This window comes from Microcaecilia unicolor, chromosome 1 (genome assembly GCF_901765095.1).
Source record: "Microcaecilia unicolor chromosome 1, aMicUni1.1, whole genome shotgun sequence".
Lineage (NCBI taxonomy): Eukaryota > Metazoa > Chordata > Amphibia > Gymnophiona > Siphonopidae > Microcaecilia > Microcaecilia unicolor.
The window spans coordinates 332,896,738-332,922,314 of NC_044031.1; positions in this window are offsets into that span (position 1 = coordinate 332,896,738).

Sequence of the window (25,577 nt, forward strand, 5' to 3'; positions counted from 1 at the left end):
CTAGTGGTTAGAACACATAATTTATTTTACAGGGGTTTTGGGTCAAATCCTAACAGTATGAACTATGACCCAGAGCTGTTTACTGGACAAATTGCATTTAGTACATTCCTCCCCCCAGGGAGGAAGGCTTCGCCATTCAAACTTGCATCTGTACATCCTGGAGGAGGTAGGCTAGTGGTTAGAATACATGACTTATTGTTCAGGGGTGGCTCATTCAAATCCTGGTACTAATAGCTAAGACCTAGGGCTGTAGCTTAGGAGCAAGGAGAACTAGGTTCAATTCCTACCATACTCAGTGGCTCACCCACCATACCTAACCCTATAGCGCTTGAATGAAAGAGGGAGACACACTGGATGAACATTCTACTATTTGATTTGAAAATTAAATAAGGATAAGAAATTTTGTGTCTCTCATTTGCATTTCTAAGTGATAGGAAATACAATTTCAGTTCAAAATAGGAATACAATTATTTTGTAAATGTGTACAAACAGCATTGTCTGTTCTGTTACTATTCATACCTAATTCCTGGGAGCTACTGCACACCATGAATTATTGCATTGTAGTTAACATCAATGTGTTGGGCCAAAATAAGAGTTTAAAATATTTTAAAGTGATTTTTTCTGAAGGACCAACCTCTACCTATTGATTAGACATTGGCACCTAGTGGCTACCATAGAGATGACTGAGAAGTAGAGAGTCATTGGATACTAAAGCATCACTCACCTGCCTTGGTACATAGCCTAGCATGCAACCCCTGGAGAAACTCCTGGTCATGTAACCGCAGATAGCGGCCCCTCTTGTGGGATGGAGAGGGAGAGGTATATACCAGACATATTTTGCATATAGCTGTTTCACATGGCATGCCTTCTTTTGCCTCTACCTCTATGCAGTGGTGTGCTGGAGCATGCTCTCACAGGCTCGCAAGAGCCGGTTGTTAAGTTTTTAAGAATTTTGGGAGCCAGTTGTTAAAGTAGGGCCCTCCATGGCTACTTTAACAACTGGCTCCCAAAATGTGGGCTTGGGCCCCCTGCTGAATTCTTTTTTACTTTGCTCGTGGGGATGCTGAGCCCTGCCAGCCAAGTAAATAGACTGCTGCTGCTCCCAGCTCCTTGTTTCCAGCTCTGAGCAGCAGGCTAGGACTTCTCCAGCATGTGTGAGAAGTTTCAGCATGCTGCTCAGAGCAAGACGTTGGGAGTGGTGGCAGTCCATTTATTGGTTGCCAGCAAATGTATGCCTAGCGTGCCCACAAGAAGGGAGGGAGGAGAGAGAGGCAAGTGTTGCTCCCCCCCCACCCGGCCACCCCTGGCCCTTCCAACTGCAGAGCTGGCTACGTCCGGAGAAAAAGAGCCTGTTAAAAATTTACCAGCACACCCCTGCCTCTATGTCACAGTGTAGTAGAAGAGTGGCTCAAATACTTGCTTTATCCTTCAGGGGTGGGAGTTCAAATCCCATCACTGGTATCTGCCCCCCCCCCCCCCCCCCGACCTATCTTCATTTTGCTTATCCTCATCAGGGACACAGGTTTTCCCACTGAAAGAGGGACAACTACATAAGGAGGGAGGTGGCAGAGTGTGTTGAACACTTGCCTTACCCTTCTAGTTCAAATCCTGTCACTGGTGCCTGACTGCCCCCCCCCCCCCCCCCCCAAACATGAATTTTGTTTGACCCTCTTCAGGGATGCAGTTTTTCCCATTGAAGGAGGGGTTACTACATAAAGAAGGAGGTGATAGAGTGGTTAGAATCCTCGCCTTCTTTCTGGGTTAGGGAGCTCAAATCCTGTCACTGGTGCCTGCGCACAATCCAGAGGTGGTCTCCCCCTCCCCCAACCTGCATGCATACTGCCTTATAAATCCACTAAATAGGACAATATCTCATTATGCAGGGTTACCCAATTAACACCAAGCAACAATCCCAGCAAAATATAGTTGTTTTTTTTTTTTTAACAAACTGTAAACAGAACTTTTCACATGGAAGTACACTTATAGAATTCCCTACTTGGTATGCAGGTAAAATTACGTGTGTATAGTCTGTATGCATGTGAGTTATTGCAGACTCAGTGGAAACATTCTCAGGACTAGGGCTATAGAAGGTTATGCATTATGCATTTGTACGCATACCATCTAAAATTCACTCTAATCCCTGCAAACTAACTCAGTGCATTTTTGTGTATGAAAGAGCAGGTGTAAATTTAGACACATAATTTACCTAGGCTAATTTTCCGAGAGGACACATTTGAGTATAATTGCATTGGCAAAGTCTACAAATAGAAAGGTTTACAGTTTTATATGTATGAGAGGAACCACACTTTTTTTTTTTTTGTCTGAAACAGTATTTGGAACAGGTTAGAAGCTAGCAGATATGCAATGTTACATAGGCAGAGGTTTTATGTGTTGGAAAGAAGTTATGGAACTCAAGGGGCAGCAACTGATGTTGGGTGAAACATTTTCTACCTGTGGGAAAAGCCAACACAGCATGAAATGATTTCATTATCTCTGATTTTACAAAATAGACAATCAGTTCTTGACTAATGGGTCCGTCATGTAAAAGAGTGCATAGGTTATAAAATGAATAGAACATAGCTGCTAGCGTGATTACAGAGTTAAAATAGAAAAACAATATCACACCTATGCTCAGGGCTTTTTTTGAGGGGGTACTTGGGTGTACTGAGTACCAACACCTTTTCCATTGTCTTCTAAAATTTACCCATGGTCCTCAAATTTTAATGAAAGAGCTCAGACTCTACACACCAATTCTGCCTTGTCATAGGTTCTGTGACTGGTTTCAGGGGGCCTGGCTATTGTGGGGTGGGTTCCTCAGTGATCACCCCACCCCTGAAGGGTGGCCTGGCATTTGAGTACCAGCACCTTTTTTGCTAGAAAAAACGCACTGCCTATGCTTGCGCTTATATTAGTTCCCAATAGATTTCAGAGTCTAATATCATCTTATGGGCTTCTGTCCCAATCAGTCTTTATATTCAGTGCAGACAAACATTCAGTGTAGATAACTCTTCCATACACAAAGTGAACGGATATGAAAAATCACACATTCTTCTGTTTCTCAGTTGTGCTGTAAAATTCTCTTCTAGCAGACGCATTCAACATAAAAGACTAAACACTTTTGAGGAAAAAGGATAATCATCATGTTCTTAAACTCACCTTTCTCTGAAAGAACTATTAGATGAAAGATTTGTCTTATGTTTGGCATTCTTTCAACCAGTGATCAGAGGCTGAGCCTATGCCAGGTATTATTTTTCCTTGCTGCCTATCCCCAATGTACATAGTGAGGTGTTATTACTTTCCTGCAGTTAAGAGCTTCATTTTATTTGTACTGTTCTATTTATTGATTTATATATACACAGTATTATGAAATACAGTATGTAGATTTGAGTACATCTTTAAGAGCTTGTTAATATTTTTACTTGTTATACCACTACTACTACTACTTAACATTTCTAGAGCGCTACTAGGGTTATGCAGTGCTGTACAATTTAACAAAGAGAGACAGTCCCTGCTCAAAGAGCTTACAATGGAATGGTGTATTAACAAATAAAATGTTATGCTGTGTAAATATATTCAGCACCATTTTAGACAGTTCATAGAAGAAGGAATTGAGACATACAGGTCAGTGTGTCTCAAGTTTCACCAGTATTTTAGAAAAGAATCTGCAGATGTAGAGCCTGTTCTAAACAGAAATGGACATTTATGTGCTGGGTGTGTGCAAAAAAATAAATGTATATAGTATCAATGGGTTCAAAGCCAGCACATAACTGGTTATCTTTGCAATCTTAGAGCTCTGTTTATGAAAGTGCTATGGGTGTCTATATGGTTAGCGTGCATTGAAAACCCTAGCATACCTACAGCAATGGCTAAGTATGCAGTAACCCTCAATACAGTGTGCCAAGAATCCCTATGTGCATAACTAGTTGTTGCTGGCAACCCGAAAACAATAGGTGACATGGCAAGGAATGGGGGGGGGGGGGGGGGGGGGAGTTTGTGGCACAGCATCCTTCTGTGAGCAAGAACAAGGTTCCAGCATGTCACATACAGCTACCTATTTTTCTTTGTTACATTTGTACCCCTTGCTTTCCCACTCATGGCAGGCTCAATGCGGCTTGAAATAAAAAGATACACTAATCAGAAGGAGCTGCAGTGGAAATCAAACCCTCATTCTTTACAAACAGGGCCAATGGTCTACCCAGTACATTACACCTTGCACACACAAGGCAATGTTCAAGAAAGACAGCACAATGTCCACACAGGGAACTCACACCACAGGGTACCACCCACAAAGCAGGCCCTCAGGCCCTGGAGTACACACAGAATGTACATGCCACTATGAAGTCCAAAGTGATATATAAAGCCCAGTGAAACATCCAGCTACCCCACAGTTGGGACAATGAAACCTCCAACTAGCCAGGTTGGTCCCTCTCTCAGGCCCTCAGCATCCCCAAATGCATGCACATGAGTCATGGGGTGGCATGCTGGCACTGACAGCTGTGAAGACCCCACATAATTGCCATGGCTATACCACAGCAGGAACAATCCAATGATATGTCTCCCACCTCCCAGGCAGTACAGCAACTATATCATGGAGGATCCTGCAGAAGTAGCTAGAAGACAAAACAGGTTTTTTTTGTTACTTCTCAATCAGCTGCAGACCTCATAGCCATAGGTAAACAACCACGCTCAGATCTCTGGCAGCACCAATAACCTTGTCACCATCCCTGAAAATACACATTAGCATCCAACACCACAGCCAGTGATTGGTCACTACAGAGCCTCCAGCAACCCCAAGTCTCACCCTACATACCTGTATGGTTGCCAACCTTTCATAGGACAAATATGCATCACATCTGTGGCTCCTGAACTCCTTGCCATGTCATTAGATGGGTCTTACAAACTAATGGTATCTTTCAGCTACCCACATACAAGTCCCTGACTGCCCCTGTATGTGCCTAGCACTGCCCAGCTTAACTACTATACAAACCACGTAGGATGTATCTGCCTCATATGTGCACTATGCTCTCACACAGGTCACCCTCCACCAGACTAGTTAATTGAGTACCTCACGAAACACATCAAATACATGTTTGAAAGAGGTCAATTTCCAACACACAAAGGCAACATAGTACTCACACCTATCTCCAAAAACACTACCAGCAAGAGCAGCAATATCACAAATTACAGATCAGTAGCCTAAATACCACTACTGTCTAAAATGATGGAAGGTCTAGTAACACAGTGACAACTTTACAAAATTCTCAATTCTTCTTAAATCCTAATCAGGTTTCAGACCACAACACAGCACTGAGACGGTCATAACCACCCTGATAATGAAATTCAGAAGCATAATATGCCAAGGAGAAAATGTATTATTACTACAATTCGACATGTCAAGTGCATTCGACCTAGTAGACCACACAACACTGACACTGCTCTACAACATAGAAATAGGCAGTGTAGTGGCAACATGGTTCAATGGCTTCCTAAAGACCAGATCCTACATTGTAAAGATGTCCAACCAAACATCAGCCTTATGGATCTCTGACTGCGGGGTACCACAGGGATCATCAATATCACCAATACTGTTCAATGTAATGATGGCACCACTCAGAGAAAACTGGAATTAATGGGTTTCAACCCATTTAATATATGCAGATGACATCACCATCTTCATACCTTTCCACAACAATATCAAACATACAGGACAAAATAAAAAAAAAAAAAAAGGATTGGACAGCAACTTTCAAACTCAAACTGAACAGAGACAAAACCAGGTTCCTACTACTATCCAGCCCACACAACCTCACATCCTACCAAAAATTTACAATCAACCAACAAACATACCACATTGAAGTACAACTTAAAATACTAGTAATCATTCTCGACAAACACCTAACACTGGACAATCAAATATCAGCAGTAACATCAAAATGCTTAAGAACACTAAGGAAACTGAGGGGAATAAGAGACTATTTACCTAGACAATCTTTACAAATAATGTTATCACAACTAGACTACCGCAATGCAATATACTAGGGGTGCAAGGAAAGCACACTAAAATCAATGCACACAGTCCAAAACACGGCAGCAAGACTGATTTTCAAGAAATCAAAATATGAAAGAGGAACCCCACTGCTTGAAACACTACATTGGCTACCAGTCAAGGTAAGAATATTTTTCAAAGCGAGCACCCTAATGTTTAAAATACTATTCGGAATGGCACCTGAATATATGCTTAACATGATTGAACTATTCTCAAGAAATGCCAGCCCAGAAAACAGAAACTACCTACTCCTACATCTACCCAACTGCAAAAACACCATCTACAAAACTATCTACACAGCAGGATTTAGCTACCAGGGTTCCAAATGGTGGAACTTAATACCAAAAAACAAGAAGCATCACAAATCTCCTCCAATTCAGAAAAGAAATGAATACCTCTCTTCAAAAAATTCTACAACTAATCACAAAGATATCATCACCTTCCTTTCCAATCTACCTCTTCAAAAACTATATGAATAAATGTCACCAAAACTGTTCAGTTGAACGCAAAAACTACCACTACATTTTCCACTTCAAACCTTTCTCTTCAAAAACTCTTTGAATAACCACACAAACTATAGATGCCCTCTCAACATTGCACAACACTATTGTAACTCAACCAAAATGTAAATTCTAAGCCATTTTGAACTGAAACTTGTTTTTGGATAATAGTGGGATACAAAAATGTATAAATAAATAAAAGGAAAAGAAAAAGTCTGTTGTCTAGCACAAGACACAAATTTGGTACGAACCAGCAAGTATTCTCTGCCAGTGAACAGAATACAGTTTGCTTTGTGTTATGCAGCCCATGAGGCAGGGGATTAGTACAGCAGAGGGGGCCAACAGAGGGAAGTTCCACCATAGATGACAGATAAGGGATGGAGGCAGATAAGGGAGGATATAGGCCCTAGATTACTCCAAAGCAGGGACAATGGAAACACAGGAGAGCTGCATACAAGTGCTGCAGGAGATGCAGCGGGTCTCTCTGGAGGCTTGGCAAAGCATGCTTCTGTTGTCTGTGGGCTTCTGGAGGGACATGCAGACTAACTCTGAATACTATACCACTGCCCTACTTTGCCAGTGTGTACCATCCCCCTCCCCCCATATCTGGCACAAGGGAGGCTAGCAGTCAGCAGCACACTTAGGGTCTGCTGAACATGATGGACAAGCCAGAAAGTTGGGCATATACCAAACAGCAGGAGTAGGTGGCAATATGCCACAAACTGAATGTAGTTGTCCAAAATCAGGTAGGTACAATCGAAAAATAGTATGGACGTCCTTAGACATTCCAAAAACACAGTGCGAAACAACCAAATCAGAGACGTCCATAGTATAGAAAAAAGGATGTCCATGTTACAGAACAATGCAATGTAAGCACTAACTCTAGTCTGCATTCAAGGGTAATCAGTATGTGCACACACATATTCATTAATAGAATCAATGTACTAGAAAGGATAAACATTCCCACTTCCCTATAATACTGCACAAAAACAGTACTCTCTGTCCTCATGTCCACCTCAATGGCATCACCTGTACCAATACAATGCCCCCCCCCCCCCCTCATCAGTTTAGTGTGTCACTCCAATTTGGCTGTCAAAGGAATTTGTGTTGTGAAGGCAAGAAGGGCCATCCCCTGACTCCTGGTGTAAAAACTTGTATCTTACAAACGTTTTGGCATTAGGAGGGACCTTGAATCACTTAGGCGCAGGTTCAGGAGAATCAGGAGGGAGAGCCCTGAACTCATAAGGACAGTGCAATGGGGCCTCAGGGCTCGACGTAAGTATTATAAACAGGGCACCTATAGTCCTTTGTAAATGTATTTATTTAATAAAGCAAATTTCATGTACAATATCAGTTTCCATGTGGCTTATAGGCAACTAGTAAGTCATAACACCTCTATCCCACATCAAGGCCTGAGATTGCAGCTACCCTCCCATGAGTGTGGCTGCAACTTCAAACTAACCTCCTATGAGATAATGAGATGACATGCAAAGGAATGGCTAACATTGCAACAGCTACGGCAAGGAAGGGTGTCTCACTTCTGTATCCCCCTTTCTGGGGTGGATACTGTTTCATAGTATTCCTGCCTGAGGTCCTGCAATTAGTGGATGTCATAGCATGATTTTAAAGTAATGTAAAGAAATAATGCTTCCACCCCCTCCTCCTCCCAAAAACAACAACAACAACAACAACTGGTCATCCAACCATAGTCACAACTCAAAATGCTAACATGCTGCTGAGGAATGAGTGTGCCCTGTGTACTCTGTGTCAGAGCAGCTCCCTGTCATGTCATCTCATGCACCTCACACCCCGGGCATATAGCCCATGGCTCAGCACTGACTGTGCCTTTCCCCATCCCCCTTCTCATACCAGCCAGCTCCTGCACTTTGCAAGCCATGTTGGATGTGCTGATCTCAAGGACAATTCTTTTACATACCCAGGGTGGTAGCAGCAGCAGCCGGAGGAGGAGGAGGCTGTCCAGGAGGAGGAACATCAAATGGTGCTTGTGGAAGGTGGTGAATGAGCAGATATGCCTCCTCTGGAGGGGGAGGGGGAGGGGGAGGAGGAGCACCCACCAGCCCCAGCAACACCACCAGCACCAGTGGACAACAGTGCTGCAGTACTGCAACTCCTACAGCAACTGGTTGCTGTAGTCAACCAGTTGCTGCTGAAGGTGGCAGCACGGAGGCACTCTATTGAGTAAAGGCAGGACACAAACAGCCGGCTCATGCTGCTACTCATTGAACTTATAAGAAGGGTCTTGGAAGGACAACAGCCTCATTGATGGGAATTTTTTTGTACATAGTTTATGTTATTGAAAATATATTATAATGTTACACTTTTTCTACTACCAGGGTCTGGGTCTGTACTTTGTGCACTACATATGTGGTATTATCAAATGCTGGAGTTGATGTGAGAGGAGGCAGCAATCAGGGTTGCATGACAGGTCAACTGTGACAGAGAAACATTGGTACATATGTGTCAAAAGTGTGGCCATATAGAAGGCCATCTGTTACTTCCAAACTGCATGGCTGTATGGCAAGGCGGGTGGGCATTTCTGTTGAGGAACAGAAATGCACATCCAGCCTCTCCCCCCTTACCATAGAGCCCCACAGCACAGAGTTGTGTAAATAATAGGTATGTTGTCTAGCACTAGCGATCTGCGAAGTACAAACTTACAGATAACCATAGGTAGCACCTAGACTGTGTTTGCTCTGTGATCAGCAGACACCCTTCCCCACAACCAAACCACATTGGTGAAGGCCAGGAAAGAGCTACAAACAGCTGGGTCATCTTTTTCACATTGAATGTATCAACAATGGTATATAGTGCTGAAGAGAAAAGGCTAAACAACAGTAAAAGCATTAGATGGATGTTTACTTCATCACAACTGCAATATAAAACATCAGGTACAGAAGGGCACAGGCTAGGGGAATTATATAGGCACCAGGCTGTAGCCACCTGCAGGTAATTTAGAATAGGAACTGTAACCAGAACCCCTCTCCCTCTCCATGACTTAAGGTGTTATGGCTGTGAGTCCCTGTGCCCCACACAGCACAGATGAGACAAGCTCAGACTTGAACTCCGCAGGCGGCCGAACAATTCCACGACTTCACCTGGAGTGACCCCTTCCTCCAGGGGTTGAGCCCTCAGGACCGGGGGCTGACAGGACTTCTGAACTCCAACTCGGAGTGGTCAGACGACAGGCAAGAGTCGTGGATGGCGGCAGACAAAGAAGTAGTCAGGACTCAGGCAATGGTCAAGGCAGGCAGCAGACAAGAAGTAGTCAGGATTCAGGCAATGATCAAGACAGGCAGCAGACAAGAAGTAGTCAGGATTCAGGCAATGATCAAGGCAGGCAGCAGACAAAGAAGTAGTCAGGATTCAGGCAATGGTCAGGGCAGGCAGCAATCAAAGAAGTAGTCAGAGTTCAGGCAATGGTCAAGGCAGGCAGCAAACAAATCCGCAAACCACCAGGAAACACAACAAACTCCACCAAGGTAGAAGCCGAAGCAAACTGAGGACCATGTTCTGCTCTTAAATAGGCCCCTAATCAGGAGATCCCTTCCACAGCTGACAGGCGAGGAACCTCATTGGGCATGCCCATAGGAATAAGCCTCTCAAGATGGCTGCCCCTCAGGAATCGATGCAGATGCTCTTCTCAAGATGGCTGCCCTTCAGGAACTGATACAAATGCACCTCTCAAGATGGCCGCCCCTCAAATGAACCTTTCAAGATGGCCGCTGCCAGGAGTAACCAGGTAGGAGTGTGTAACATAAGGGCTGAAGGCCGTGGTAGGAGCGCACCTGTGGCCACCTAGAAAATGGTTTGCAGGATAGAATTTTAAAATGTTGTTGTTCCATATCTATGGAGGATTGTAGGACTGTGTTCAATAATATGGAAAAGACATTCAGTGCATATATGCTTCCCCTCCCTCCCCACACCCAGCAACCTTGAGAATGGGTGGGCACTTCATAAAAGGGGACTGAGGTTCACCACATAAAGAAGGATGGAACCTACCGAGGAGTGGTACAGGCCCAACGGGAAGCGGTACAGCAGCTCCAATGGCTGGAGCACAGCATTAAGGGCTTACGGCGTGACCTGAAAGCACACAGTACAGCCCTGATGCAGAAACAAATGGTGTCTCCTTACACCACTGCACAGCAACCACCAGCAAACCTGGTGAAAATAGAGGTAAGATTTGAATGCAGAGAACATACAGAGAATGGGGAGTCCTTGACCATAATGTAACCCATATAGGGTTAAATTATTTTACCTGGGATGCCTCTGAGGGTGAGCTCCGGGGTGGGGAACCCAGCATGGAACAGAGTAAGAAGGGGGAAGTGCTCCGGTGCACTTCTCCGGTGTTTTTTATTTTCTAAATGTGTTGGCGGGCGTGCTGTTGGGTGGCACGCGCTGAGGGGAAGCCACGAGGAGGGAGAGAAGCAGCTGATGGCACGAGCCAGATGCTGGCTTGTGCCAGGCAGTGCAGCAGACGCGTGCAGAAGAAAACTTAAAAATAAACACAGTTAAATGCTAAATGAGGTAAGGAAAATGTATTCAAATATGTGTAAAGTGCTGTATATTGCTGAAAATGTCATAATTTAATGTAAAGTGTATGTTTATAGGGGATTGCAAAGTGTTAGGTTAGTGCAGGGGCTCATGCTGGGCTTGTGCCATATATGACATACTTAAGTTCTAAACGGCTTGTGTGGCAGTTGGGAGGTAAGCTAAAGGCTGTGCAGACCTGTAAAAGTGGTCTCTGCGCAGTTCAGCCAAGAAATACATTTAAATTGAGTTTTGAGAGGTTTGGGTAATCAATTAAAAATATTGGTGTGTGTCTGCAGTGGGAAAACTTAATTTTAAAAGCCACTCGCGTGTTGTCAGGAGGCTTTAGGCAAGTGATTTTGGTTTGGATGGGAAAGCTGTTGCCTGAATCTTAATTTAACTTCATATGTTAGAAGTGTCTTTGATAAATAAAATATTTGGGCGCAGTACCAGTGTGGCTCACTAATAGAAGTGAACTTGTAAGGAACTGGTGTGAGTTTCAAAATACTTCTGTGAGGGGTTATCTGCCTTGTGACAAGGTTTAACTAAATAATCACCCCAGTAATTGTGAGCTTCATCAATTTAAGGAAGAGGGGAAAAAAAGTCTCACGATTATAATACCCCTGTCTCTGAAAGAGCGGTGACCTGCTGCAGAGAAAGAAAAAAAAAAATCAACACATAGGATTTAATAATCCTAGTGCTTATATTAAATTGTGATACATTTTTGGGGATTTATTGGTTTGGGAGGGTTTAGATAGGGATGTTCAATCATATTTTATTTTACCTGGGAACAGCTAGATAGGGAAAGGAATAATTATAATGAGCCACTGCATATTAATATGAGTGGACTGGATAGAAAAGGTTTAAGGTTTTTCTTATTAAGTTGGTTACAGCTTAGAGTAGTAGGTCCTTCGGAGGAGTTCCAGTTCCTGCCTGCAGTATACCCGCTATCATCTTGAAAAGAAAAACAGCACGGTACCGGTACCCAACAATAAAAGAGAGAGAGATTCATACAAAAGTGCTGGAGAGGAGTATCCTTTAATATATCAGCCAGAATCAACCAGGCCCTGTTTAAAAACATTGACTTATAATACTTACCTTATTTTTCCTTGAAGAAGTTCCTGCAAAAGAAAACACAAAACAAAGAATCAGCTCTTACAGTTGTTGAGAATTTAAGAAATACTGTACTGTTGTGTTATATATATTAGAGAAGAAAATTTTGTTAGATTAGTAAAATATACTTATCTAATTTGTCTTTGCGATTTGGTGATATGAGCCATGATATACCTATAAGAAGAAAAGGGAGAAAAAACACAAACTATACTTACCTGCTTGATGGATGAGGGACCTGAAAAAGAAATAATAATAAAGAATCAATTCTTATAGAAGAGGGGAATGTTTAGACAAAACTTTAAGATTAAATGCATATTTAGTTAATGAATTTTGCTAAGATCAAATTATACTTATCTGATAAAACGTAGGAGAAGTTGATCTGTTGGATTGTTGATGTACTAAAAAAAAAAATATTGAATTTGTTAAACGGATAGGAACTTGACATATATCCATAACCTAAATAAAAAGTATAATTTATTGAATTATCTATGTAAAAGTCATTTGTTCTCCTGAGTTATAACAAAAATATAATAACAAATTTAGTTTTTATTCCTCTCCCCGTTTTAGAAACAGGGAGACGTGGCTAGTTTTAATGTCTGTACCTTAACCCTGTCCGATACACGATATTTTGCCCGAGGTATTCTAAGGGTATTGTAGGGTGAAGTATCGTGCCCAGGGTGAGGTCACAGTTACATTTATGGCGTCACGGACAGGATTTATTGTTTATTAAAGAACTTTGGTGTGGGGAATAGAATTGTTTAAGTGAGAGATAAGAATTTGAATACAATTTTTGAGGTGACTACTGTTTTGAAATTTTATCTGCAAAAATTTGAAGCCTTGTTTTTTAGCCATGACCCAGTCTCCGGTGAATATGGAGGATTTGAGAAGTGAGTTGGAGGAACTGAAACAGACGGTAAAAGCCCTGAGAGATGCACGCCAGGCGCCTGTAGTGACGAGCACCATTGTTCTGAGGAAGGACAAGGAGATCCCGGATTTCTTTGGATTTCCTAGGAATGCTGGGGACCTGTCTGTGGAGGAATGGGTAGAAAGTACCAAGTCGGCGGTGAAGATTTTGAGAATTCCTCCAGAGGATCAATTGGAGACCATTAAGGATCACATCAAGGGTCAAGCAAGGGAGACGGTTAAATATTCCGCTCCAAGAAGACACTGCACAGTAGATATGATTTTTGAACTACTTCTGCATGTCTACGGAGATAAAGTTCCGTTAGGTATCCGTGTAAAAGAATTCTACGACCAAAGACAGAAGGTGGGAGAGACCATAAGGGAGTTCTCTTATAAACTGCAGGAGAAGTTGGAGGCAATCCGAATAAGAGATGCCTATCGAGTGGGAAACCCGGACGTCGTCCTTAAGGAACAGCTGATTCTGGGATTGCGTGATGATGTGCTCAGGAGAGAGATGAGCCGAAGACTGGAATTGAATCCGGAGCTGACTTTCGAGGATTTGATGCAGGCAGCCATAAATTGGGCAGAAGAAGAACGTAGACCCATTCGGTATTCTGACATGCCGGTTAAAATACTGCAGCGAGAACCAGTGGAACTGCCTAGGGGTGGATCAGGAGCAGCAGTGTTAGGGTCTGGCCTGGAAAGGGATCCTATGTCGGATGTCATCAGGAGGCTTGAGAGAATGGAGAAGAGGCAAGAAGAGTTCATGTATCAACAAAGAAGGAAAGAATTATCTCTAGCCGCGCGAGGGGAGTCGGCATCCCGCCCAAGAGATTTCTCCAACATTACTTGCTACAACTGTGGAGAACCAGGACATCTGGCTAGGTATTGTCACAGTGAGAAAATAGTCAAGAGACTGCAGAGATGTGAGGAAGAACAACCGAGTACTAGCATGCAAGGAAAAGTAGCAGAAAAAGGTCAAGGTGATGTTACTGTACCCAGAGCAAAATTACAAAGTCTAGAGTCTGAAATACTTCAGCAAGATTGGGGTGTTCTTCAAGAAAAGGCTATGGGAACGAGCCCGGTCCTTGTTTTGCGGATTGGAGATGTGGAGACCAAGTGCACAGTGGACACAGGATCCAATGTATCCACCATCCTCGCTAGTTATTTCTACAAACATTTTAATCATTGTGAGGATCTCCAGGATGCAAGCTGGATAAATGTGTCCGTGGCTAATGGGATGGCTCTCCCGGTTATTGGCTGTATTGCGGCGGAGGTGCAATGCTTGGGTCAAAAGATCCCGGAATGGTGCATTTTCGTGGTACGGGACACCAAAGCGATGGCAGAGGATGAAGAGCAAATTCCAGGTATAGTGGGAATGAACGTCCTAAAATATCTGGATGGCTTATTTAAGGATCTGACTATTTTGACTAAAGATCTGAATAACAAAGAATTGAGAATGATTTCGGCAGCCATAGAAAGGAAGAAAACGTTTGACAGGACGGATGTGGAACACCTGGGTTTTGTGAAAACGGTAGGGAGAGACCCGTTAGTGATTCCACCCAGATCGGAGAAGATTCTGCAGGGAAAGTGTCAAAAAGTTCAAGGGATGAGGGCATGTTCAATGATGGTGACTGCCACCAAGAATGGACACTCTCCGGGTAATCTTCTAGTAGCAAATACCTTAGTAACACCTGAGCAAGGTAATATTTTTGTGAGAGTTATGAACGTGGGCGGTAAAGAACTGATGATTCCTCCAAGAGCCCGAGTTGCGGAAGTGGTGAAACCAGATGCCATCTTGTGTCCAGAAGAGGTTGCAAATTTTAACCAACGTGCCGAGGGAGGTCAAGACAATAGTATGGAGGAGATTCCAAGGATAAAAGTTGATTGTGAGTCTCTTACGGCCGGTCAGGCAGATCTTAAAGCAGAGAATTTAACCAAGGCAGAAGTGGTGAAGTCGATGAATGATCTTAAAGCAAATTTCCATGCCGTGCAGAAAAAGTTGTCCCAGTCTCTTGAACTGTTAAAACAGAAGGAAGAGGAAATAGATAGGTTGCTTAAAGAAGGTGCTTCAAAACAAGAAGAGATAAAAGGTCAGCAGCAGACTATTATTCAACTGCAAGAAAATATGGCAACCATAGAAGGGCTTAAGGAACAAATAACTAAACAGAATAATGAAATACAATGTTATACTGGAACAATAACTGTAGGAAAAACCAAGATAAGTGAGTTGAAGTCTGAGCTGCTGGTCAAGGAGAAAGAAATTAAGCATCTGGAGCAGAAGATTCAACTTGGAGGACAGGAGACAGTATCTGTGCGAGACCTTTATCAGGAAAAAGTCCAAGAAAACAATGCTCTTCATTCCAAAATGGAAGAATTGGAGCAGAAGTGCAAAGAGCAGCACAAGGTTATTACTAGTTTGCAAAAGGAAGCAGAGGTAGTTAAACTGGTTGCCTCAGGGAAGATCTTGGTTTCAGATCATCTCCAAGACAGTCTTCACACTCTTGAAACAGAAGTCCTTCAGCACAAGGAGAAGACCTCAGAATTACAAAAGATACTTGAGAGTTGCAGGTTAACCCAATCTGCGCAAAAGTATATCATAGAAACTCTGAGGAGAGAGCTGCTGGAGAAAGGGAAAGAATTAGAGTTCAGTAAAAGGACTGTTGCTACCATAGGCTATACGCCAGCGCCAGCCTATCTTTTTCTGGGTAGACACTCTCTCCTGCCAGGACCTTGTGAGACACACGAATTATATGAGGAAAATGATGTTACGTTGAATGAATGGTTTGACAAAAGAAGACAATGTTTTAGAGAAGCACAGGAAATAGCAAACCTGGTCTCAGAGGTCGGAGATGAAGAACAAAAAGCAATTTGACCATAGGAACAGAGGAGAGACGCTAATACCTGGAGACTGGGTGGTGGTAAGAAATCAGGGATTCAAAAGAAGGCATAAATTGGAGAACATTTGGAACTCCACACCATTTCAAGTAGTCACTGTTTTGGGGCCTAATGTGTACAAAGTACAGAATAGGGGGGGTATCGAGAGTCCTACATAGAGATCAACTTCGGAAAATTACAGAGTCGCAAGTTAAAAATATTGATGAGTTTCAAGAACCAGAGGTAATTCAGGAAACAAATGATCATTCGGAAGTTACACTAAGTAATGTACCAGTCAAAAAGAACGAATGGTACATTATCCAAACCGTTACGAATGTACAATCAGATATTGATTTATCAAATGATATGGTAATTGATTCAGGTGAAGATGTAACTGTTCCCCTTAGTTGCTTGGAAGGAGTCAGAACTTCCACTAGAGTAACTAAGGGAAAGAGACCTCCGTTCCTTACGGAACATTACTGTATTTGATGACATGGTTTCAGTACAGATGAAAGTAAGATGTTAGTGTGTAAAAAAAAAAAAAAAAAAAAAATGGTGGGAATGAAGTGATGTTAAGATAGTAAATGGAAAATTTAAGTAGTAAATTTTACAGAAAAATTGTTACAGGTAACAATTTTATTTTTTTAGCCCGCACGAATGTAACCCATATAGGGTTAAATTATTTTACCTGGGATGCCTCTGAGGGTGAGCTCCGGGGTGGGGAACCCAGCATGGAACAGAGTAAGAAGGGGGAAGTGCTCCGGTGCACTTCTCCGGTGTTTTTTATTTTCTAAATGTGTTGGCGGGCGTGCTGTTGGGTGGCACGCGCTGAGGGGAAGCCACGAGGAGGGAGAGAAGCAGCTGATGGCACGAGCCAGATGCTGGCTTGTGCCAGGCAGTGCAGCAGACGTGTGCAGAAGAAAACTTAAAAATAAACACAGTTAAATGCTAAATGAGGTAAGGAAAATGTATTCAAATATGTGTAAAGTGCTGTATATTGCTGAAAATGTCATAATTTAATGTAAAGTGTATGTTTATAGGGGATTGCAAAGTGTTAGGTTAGTGCAGGGGCTCATGCTGGGCTTGTGCCATATATGACATACTTAAGTTCTAAACGGCTTGTGTGGCAGTTGGGAGGTAAGCTAAAGGCTGTGCAGACCTGTAAAAGTGGTCTCTGCGCAGTTCAGCCAAGAAATACATTTAAATTGAGTTTTGAGAGGTTTGGGTAATCAATTAAAAATATTGGTGTGTGTCTGCAGTGGGAAAACTTAATTTTAAAAGCCACTCGCGTGTTGTCAGGAGGCTTTAGGCAAGTGATTTTGGTTTGGATGGGAAAGCTGTTGCCTGAATCTTAATTTAACTTCATATGTTAGAAGTGTCTTTGATAAATAAAATATTTGGGCGCAGTACCAGTGTGGCTCACTAATAGAAGTGAACTTGTAAGGAACTGGTGTGAGTTTCAAAATACTTCTGTGAGGGGTTATCTGCCTTGTGACAAGGTTTAACTAAATAATCACCCCAGTAATTGTGAGCTTCATCAATTTAAGGAAGAGGGGAAAAAAAGTCTCATGATTATAATACCCCTGTCTCTGAAAGAGCGGTGACCTGCTGCAGAGAAAGAAAAAAAAAAAATCAACACATAGGATTTAATAATCCTAGTGCTTATATTAAATTGTGATACATTTTTGGGGATTTATTGGTTTGGGAGGGTTTAGATAGGGATGTTCAATCATATTTTATTTTACCTGGGAACAGCTAGATAGGGAAAGGAATAATTATAATGAGCCACTGCATATTAATATGAGTGGACTGGATAGAAAAGGTTTAAGGTTTTTCTTATTAAGTTGGTTACAGCTTAGAGTAGTAGGTCCTTCGGAGGAGTTCCAGTTCCTGCCTGCAGTATACCCGCTATCATCTTGAAAAGAAAAACAGCACGGTACCGGTACCCAACAATAAAAGAGAGAGAGATTCATACAAAAGTGCTGGAGAGGAGTATCCTTTAATATATCAGCCAGAATCAACCAGGCCCTGTTTAAAAACATTGACTTATAATACTTACCTTATTTTTCCTTGAAGAAGTTCCTGCAAAAGAAAACACAAAACAAAGAATCAGCTCTTACAGTTGTTGAGAATTTAAGAAATACTGTACTGTTGTGTTATATATATTAGAGAAGAAAATTTTGTTAGATTAGTAAAATATACTTATCTAATTTGTCTTTGCGATTTGGTGATATGAGCCATGATATACCTATAAGAAGAAAAGGGAGAAAAAACACAAACTATACTTACCTGCTTGATGGATGAGGGACCTGAAAAAGAAATAATAATAAAGAATCAATTCTTATAGAAGAGGGGAATGTTTAGACAAAACTTTAAGATTAAATGCATATTTAGTTAATGAATTTTGCTAAGATCAAATTATACTTATCTGATAAAACGTAGGAGAAGTTGATCTGTTGGATTGTTGATGTACTAAAAAAAAAAAATATTGAATTTGTTAAACGGATAGGAACTTGACATATATCCATAACCTAAATAAAAAGTATAATTTATTGAATTATCTATGTAAAAGTCATTTGTTCTCCTGAGTTATAACAAAAATATAATAACAAATTTAGTTTTTATTCCTCTCCCCGTTTTAGAAACAGGGAGACGTGGCTAGTTTTAATGTCTGTACCTTAACCCTGTCCGATACACGATATTTTGCCCGAGGTATTCTAAGGGTATTGTAGGGTGAAGTATCGTGCCCAGGGTGAGGTCACAGTTACAATAAGGGATGCACAAATCCATTCCCAACCCCACAGACAGCCACAACTGAATGTGTCCAATAGAGAACTAGACATCTGTACAATGAATTGGGTAGAAACAATCATGGCTCTCACAGTCCAGTGTATTAGAGTCCACTACTGTCCCTTGCAATCCTGTTGACCAGCTGCAGTGCAAGATGCAAGAAGTGTTTGTTTAGCACCTACATAGCAGAAGGAGAAGAGGTGGCTGAGAGGTATAAGCTTACTTTGAACTTGTGGTGCTAGAAATTGTCACTCATAATCGAAATGAGGACGTCCAAATCGGCAGAGCAGCTGGGGACGTTTAGGGATTTTGCCTATAATCGAAATTAGGACGTCCATCTTAGGGACACCCATCCCGCTCTTACATGGGCGTCCTTGGGACATCCTTCTCAGTATTTTTGAACTTTTGCCTCCCATTGTCAGAATGGCACCAAAACAGTCACCCACCCGCAAAGGTAATTTCACTGTGTCCTCTGCACTCCTTCCACAGTTCTCTGTCTACCCACCTGCCTGTGTGGCTCTCTTGCACATTAGTCTCTAAAGTGCACTGTACTCCTCGTCTCCAGCTCTGTACCATCTACAATCAGATCTGTGATTGCCTGCTAATGCCATTCTTCACCATCTGTTTCCTGGGTCTTCACATGTGGGCCTATGTATATGAATGCTACAAAACAAAACTGGGTTATTTTGACCAATAAACTTCCGCCCCTTTTGCTATGCAGGTGATGACACCAATCAGACACAGACGCTGTTCTTAGTGGCCACCAGCCCCAGCATACTGAAGGGCATATAGAGCAGCAATCCAGGCACACAGACAAAGGTAACAGGGCACTGAACAACTCTCAACTTTCTCTCCCAACAATGATCTTGCCACTCTCCAACTCCACAAAATCGCTAATGGGTCTAAAGACGACTTCCCCCTTACCCTGGTCGCTTTTATTTCAGGTCTAATTAAGGACACCCATGCAAAACCATTTCGCTATCCATTATACATTGGAGGCACCCATCTTGTAATGCCACCCATAACATGCCTCTAACACGCCCCCTGTGAGGACGTCCATAGATGGGTGTCCTTGCGCTGAGGACGTCTTTATGGCCCTCTTTCGATTATTGGATTTGGACAACCTTCTTTCACAGGGACGCCCATGTGCTGTTTGTGTTGCTTTTTGGGCACACTTCTCTTTTCAAAATGAGCCCAATAGTGAAGTCCATTAAGAACAATAGATACCAATGTCCATGTAAAAATATAAATAGTGAAGTCCAAAAAAATCCATCAACACTGAGGTGCATTTAAAAGAATAAATACTGAAGTTCATTAAAACCATCATGCCACAGCTGTCCCTGTAGCAGTGCTTGTGCTCTATCATGTCCAACAGCGAAGTCCTGCAAAATGCAAGGAATTCCTTGATAGAAGAAACAGAATGTAGACTAGGTCTTGGATCATCTCCCCATCAGAAAGGGAAGGGTGGGCTCTGAGGTCTCAGCTCACCTGGAAACACTTGCAAATAAGGTATCCTGCTGCTTCCTGGCTTAATGGGTTCTGCTGGCTAGAGCAGGAGGAAAGGATGGAGAGCAAATTAATTGGTTTCACAGTTGTTGAAGGGTTCTGCATCATGAGAGGCCACCTTCTCTGCAACATTAAGGCAAAGTAGAGGTTCAAAAATGGTGTCTAGATTGCTCGATGTAGACATAATTCTCCCCAAAATGCCCACGTGTGTAGACAAAAAAAAAAGTCCACATTCAAAACGTCTAAGCAGCTGCAGCTGACACTCTCAAAATGCCCTATGCCCAGGTTAGTATTTTCAGACATCTGTATCCCACTGTCACCATGGCAGTCAGCAAGGATATCAGTAAGAATAGCCTCACTAGAAAGGAAAACTTCAGTGTAGGGGAAGTAGAACTCCTTGTGAAGGGGGTGGTGGCATACCACAACACTATCTTTGCCCCTCAAGGCCAGCGACTTGGAGTCTATACCAAGCACAAAGAGTTTCTGGCAATAGTCCACAAACCAAATAGTCTTTCATGCCAATATAGACATGGAAGACTGCAAGCCAAGTGTTAGAAGCAGAAGCAGGATGTCCCGACCAAGGCAAGAAAGATGTGTAGGGAGACTGACCTCACCCAGCTGACTGCCGTGGAGCAGATGGTGCTGACCAAGACCCTGCAGAATCCATCCATCCATGGGGTGGGAAACCAGAACACTCAGCAGAGCCTGGGGAAATGGGTAGGATTCTGGTGCATGATGTTTTATGTATCTCTCCTTATCTAGCTGGGACACTGAGTGTGAGGATGGTTGGAATTGTTTCTTCCTACCAATCACAAGAGAGGGAACAGCTGCATCACAAAACAGGCAGAGCACCAGGTTTGCAGGGACCCTACTTTAACACTGCAGTATAGCATAATGGTTAGAGCACAATTCTGGGAGGCCGGAGATCACTGGGTCAAATCCTGCTCTGTCTGCCTTTTGATAATGATTCTTCCCCCTCCCTTCAATTCTCTCAAAGGCTAAAATGGAGCTAGGGCATTCTGTGAAGTGGACACGTGTTTCCCTTTGACATTGCAGAGCACTCCCATTGTACTGTGTCCTTTTCTTACCCGGATGTGTAACTGAACTGCTTCTGCGGTTCTGATGTGTACAATGCAGAAGACCTATCTTTTCCTCCACTGTGGGATGTCAGGGCATAGATAGGGTGCTCGAAGACAATGGCAGTTCATAATGAAAAATGATTCTATGTGGATGCCCCAGGATCATCTGATCCTTTAATCCTTGAATTCAACAGACCTATGATGGACCTCAGAGCTTGTATGAATTACTGCTGCTTGTGACCTCTTTGAAAGTTGTATACTCATGTGATGTAGATCTAATTTGTTGTCTAGATCTCTTATCTATGAAGATGTTTACAGACTCCTGACTAGAAATTTGCTCAGGGACAGAAATCTAACCCATCCCCACTGGAATCTATTCTGCCCCCACCTGTCCCTGCTGGAATCTTACCCATCCCTACCAGAATTTAATGGTACCTAAAGACAAATTCTGGTTGGTTCTCTTCTCTCTCTGGGTTTGAGCCACAGTACTGCAGGCAAGGAAGGAATGGAAGTTAGAGCTTGAACACTCTGGTGCGCACATGTAAGACTCATCTCTGATTTGCTGGCACTGTGTGCTGAGAAGTCACTACATGCATATGCCAATAGATCAGGTGCCCTCTGATACTCACACATGTGTTATAACTAAAGCCTGCACACTAGTCCAGGAGCAGAAAGATTAATGGAAGACTTTCCACATCTGTGCTGTAAAAGCAAGGAAAAGGCAGCACTCAACAAACTTGGTAGGTGAGAGACTGGCACAAGTGCAACTTACACTTTGTAAAGATGAGGCTCCAGCTCCCACTCTCCAACAGGCCTCACTGGCCTGTGGCTTCTGAACAGAACCCCAAACCATCTCTTCCCAGCATTCTGAGCAATCCAACCTCAAGCTCCTGGGCCCCTTTTCCACTCAGGGTGAGCTGGTTCTCAGTATGCAAATTGTATGCAGATTAGCATGTTATCCTTTCACGCTCAGGGTGACCTGGTTCTCCAGAGGCACAATTAAATAGATCTTACCAACAGCATATGCAGGCAATTCTTTATTCCAGCCCCTGGGCACAGTTCTTCTAGCTTAAATACTTTATACATTTACATATCTTCACATTGAGCCTCCCCACACAGATTCCTGGGCTCAGCACTAACCTCAATACTTTGGGGAATTCTAACCCCAGGCTTTGCAGCCTGCTTCTCAGTACTGGGACACACAGCCCTACTTCTTCTTTGGGACACCCAGTCCTTCCTTCCTTGGACACCCAGTCCTTTCTTTGAACACACAGTTCCTCTAAGTACTGAGGCTACACAGTCCAACACTAATGCTTTAGGGACTTCTTACCCCAGCCTGTTTTTCTTCCTTGAGCACACAGTCCATACACAAGTACATAGGGTTTAGCCAGTTCTTTCCAGGGGGATTCTCTTTCTTCAGCTACCAGCTCTCTTCTTTTTCTTTCACATCTCAGGTGGGGTATAAAGTGGTTAACTAGCTACACAGGACCCAGCCAATAACCGCCTACACCTGTGGACCTCTCAGGGCTCTCCCCGGTCCTAGCGACCTCCACATCCCGGCCCCTAATGGCTCCCTCTAGTGGTTCACCCGGACATCCTGGACATTTTTAGGGGAACAGCACCATCTAGTGGCCTGCCCCGGCTAGGACAGCCTCTTATTTATCACAACTTACATGGGAACCCTGCAGGAACTGCTTCCATCCCCATGGGACCCCCATAGACTTTGAAGGGATTCCCTTGAACCCCCTTCCCATGTAGGTCTCTACTCCTGATACAAGCCCTGTCGCCACAATACGGTCCATGTCAAGTCATTTTTAAAAGAATTGCTCATTAAAGAAATCCTGCCTTTCTTGTTGACTCCGCTGTTTTCTCCTTACTTGCTTTGTGCAGAATGTGGACTCGTGTTTGTTTTCTGTTTTCATTTTACACATGTACGCTGGCAGATATGCAAGGAAGATACCTTTATAAAATTACCCCCTGAATGTGTACACTAGGGCTTTTCTGTATAGCGTGTTAGTTTTTATATACTCTGCATGGCCTTAGGAAGCACTTCAAACATGAGTGCATAGACGTTGTTGTTCTATATAATTGTGTGTGATCAGTCTCTTATATTTGTTTCTGTGAGCATCCAATTCACATTTATCTCATTTTGTGATGGCAAGAGAAAATGAAAACAAAACAAACATATCGTGATTTTTTAAAAATTTGTGTATCACAATAATGTAGGATATGAATCAGGAGAAAACAGTGGGAAACACACCAATTCCACACTCATGTAATGGTCAGAAATTCTTTATTATAAAATATATAAGTTGACATTTTAAACAATATTGACTAGTTTAGGAATACTGGTAGTTCAAATAGTCAGTTTGATAGCAGAGACAACCACATGCAAGATGATACCCACCTATCTTTGGAAGAATCATACTAATTACTCTGCCTAGGGAAACCCTTCTTCCTGTCAGTTACTCTACAGATGCTTCCAGTAATGGCTGGTTTGTCTTATTGTTGACTTCATCTCCGTTTTCCACTTTTTCTCCTCTTGCTTGTATCAGTTCCTATCATTATTCTTTATTACTGCTAGTAGTGCCAGTTAAATCTGTTATTTTTTTCCCTTTTTTACTGTACAATTGTGCCTATGACCTAACTTGCTGCTTATAAATGATTCAATTTTCCCTATCCATCTCGCAGATCAATGACTTGATGTTGTTTATTTAAAGTGCATAGAATTCTTAATAATGGTACCCTTGAGGTTACTCAGCCTGTTCATCTTTCCTCTTTCTGAATATAACAGCTTTATTAAACTAGTGCCTGTGTACATTTTTTTATCATATTCCCTTTTTTCTTGAATATGTTTATTTCACAGGTTTCAGAAATAGGTGTGGTCAACTCATCAGTTTTGTGAGGAAGTAGTTGCTCTTTGCCTTTAACAAGACAAAGAATCCCCAAATGCAAGGTGAAAATGTAACTATCAAAATATCCAAGACCAGTATAATAAGCCAACTAAATAAAATAAACTAACAAGCATGTGATGCTGGTGATCAGAGCCAGCTAAAGATAGGCAGTGAAAAGACAAGCTCCTGCCACTCTGCAGATGGTTCTAGAAATGCAGGCCAGGTAGGAGAATGGGCTTGATTCTGGAAGTAGGGCTAAGGGCAAGTTTGCTGCTGGGGATTTGGAAAAGAGGGTGAAACATTGATAAGGGGCAGAAAGGAGATGGCAGGTGGGTTAGGGGGTGGGTCTAATGCTGGGGCCTTGGGCTTAGAGATGAGTCTGGTTTAGGGGCTGGGAGAATGTGGCTGGGGACTGATGTGCAGTTGTCGATGGCAGAAGGGAGCTGACGCTAGCAGATGAGTATAGAGAGGGTCTGATGCTAAGGTATGTGCTAGAAAGAAGTTGATGCTACAGCTGGGGAAAGGGGCTCAGAGCTAACACACTAGGATGGGGAGTTTGGAAGAGATCTAATGTTGGTCCTGAGAGAAAGGTGCTGGGATCTGAGAAGGTGGCAGATGGGAGGAATGGATTAGGCATTAGGGCTGATGCAGGGGCTGAGAGTGAAAGACAGAAAAGGACAGATATTGTGGTGAAAAAGCAAGGGCATGTGCAAGGCAAGACAGAGGACAAAGGAATGAGCACTGGGGTTCAGGTGGAGGAAAGGTAGGGTACATGACTATTGGAAAAGGAGGATGATGGATGAATTTTGGAGAAGGAAATATGAGAGAAGAGGCAGGGCAAAGGATGCAGGATAAAAGATTAAAAGAAAAGGATTGATGTCAAGAAGGGGGGTGGCAAAGGAAGGGGACAGATCTTTGGAGGAGAGAGAGAGAGTGGAAATAAGGAATGTAAAAGGGGAAATGGGAACATGAATAAGGTGGAAATGCATAAAAGGACTGAAGCTGGAAAGGAGATTAGTAACAGAGAAGGCATGTGTTTGGATGGGGAATGAGAGGCAGAGATAGGCTGAGAAAGCAATGAGTAGAGGGTGGAAATGGGAGACTAGAAAATCTGTGAAAGAGAATAGCAGACTGGGGGCAAAATAAGAAACATAGAAAAATGAAGACAGATAAAGGTCATATGGACTATCCAGTTTGCCTATTTATGCCATATACTATCCTTTCTTCTCCCTTAGAGATCTTATGTATTTGTCACATGCTTTTTTGAATTCATATATAGTGTGATGAGCCCCTTGTAGCCAAGGTCCCACTCCATATAATC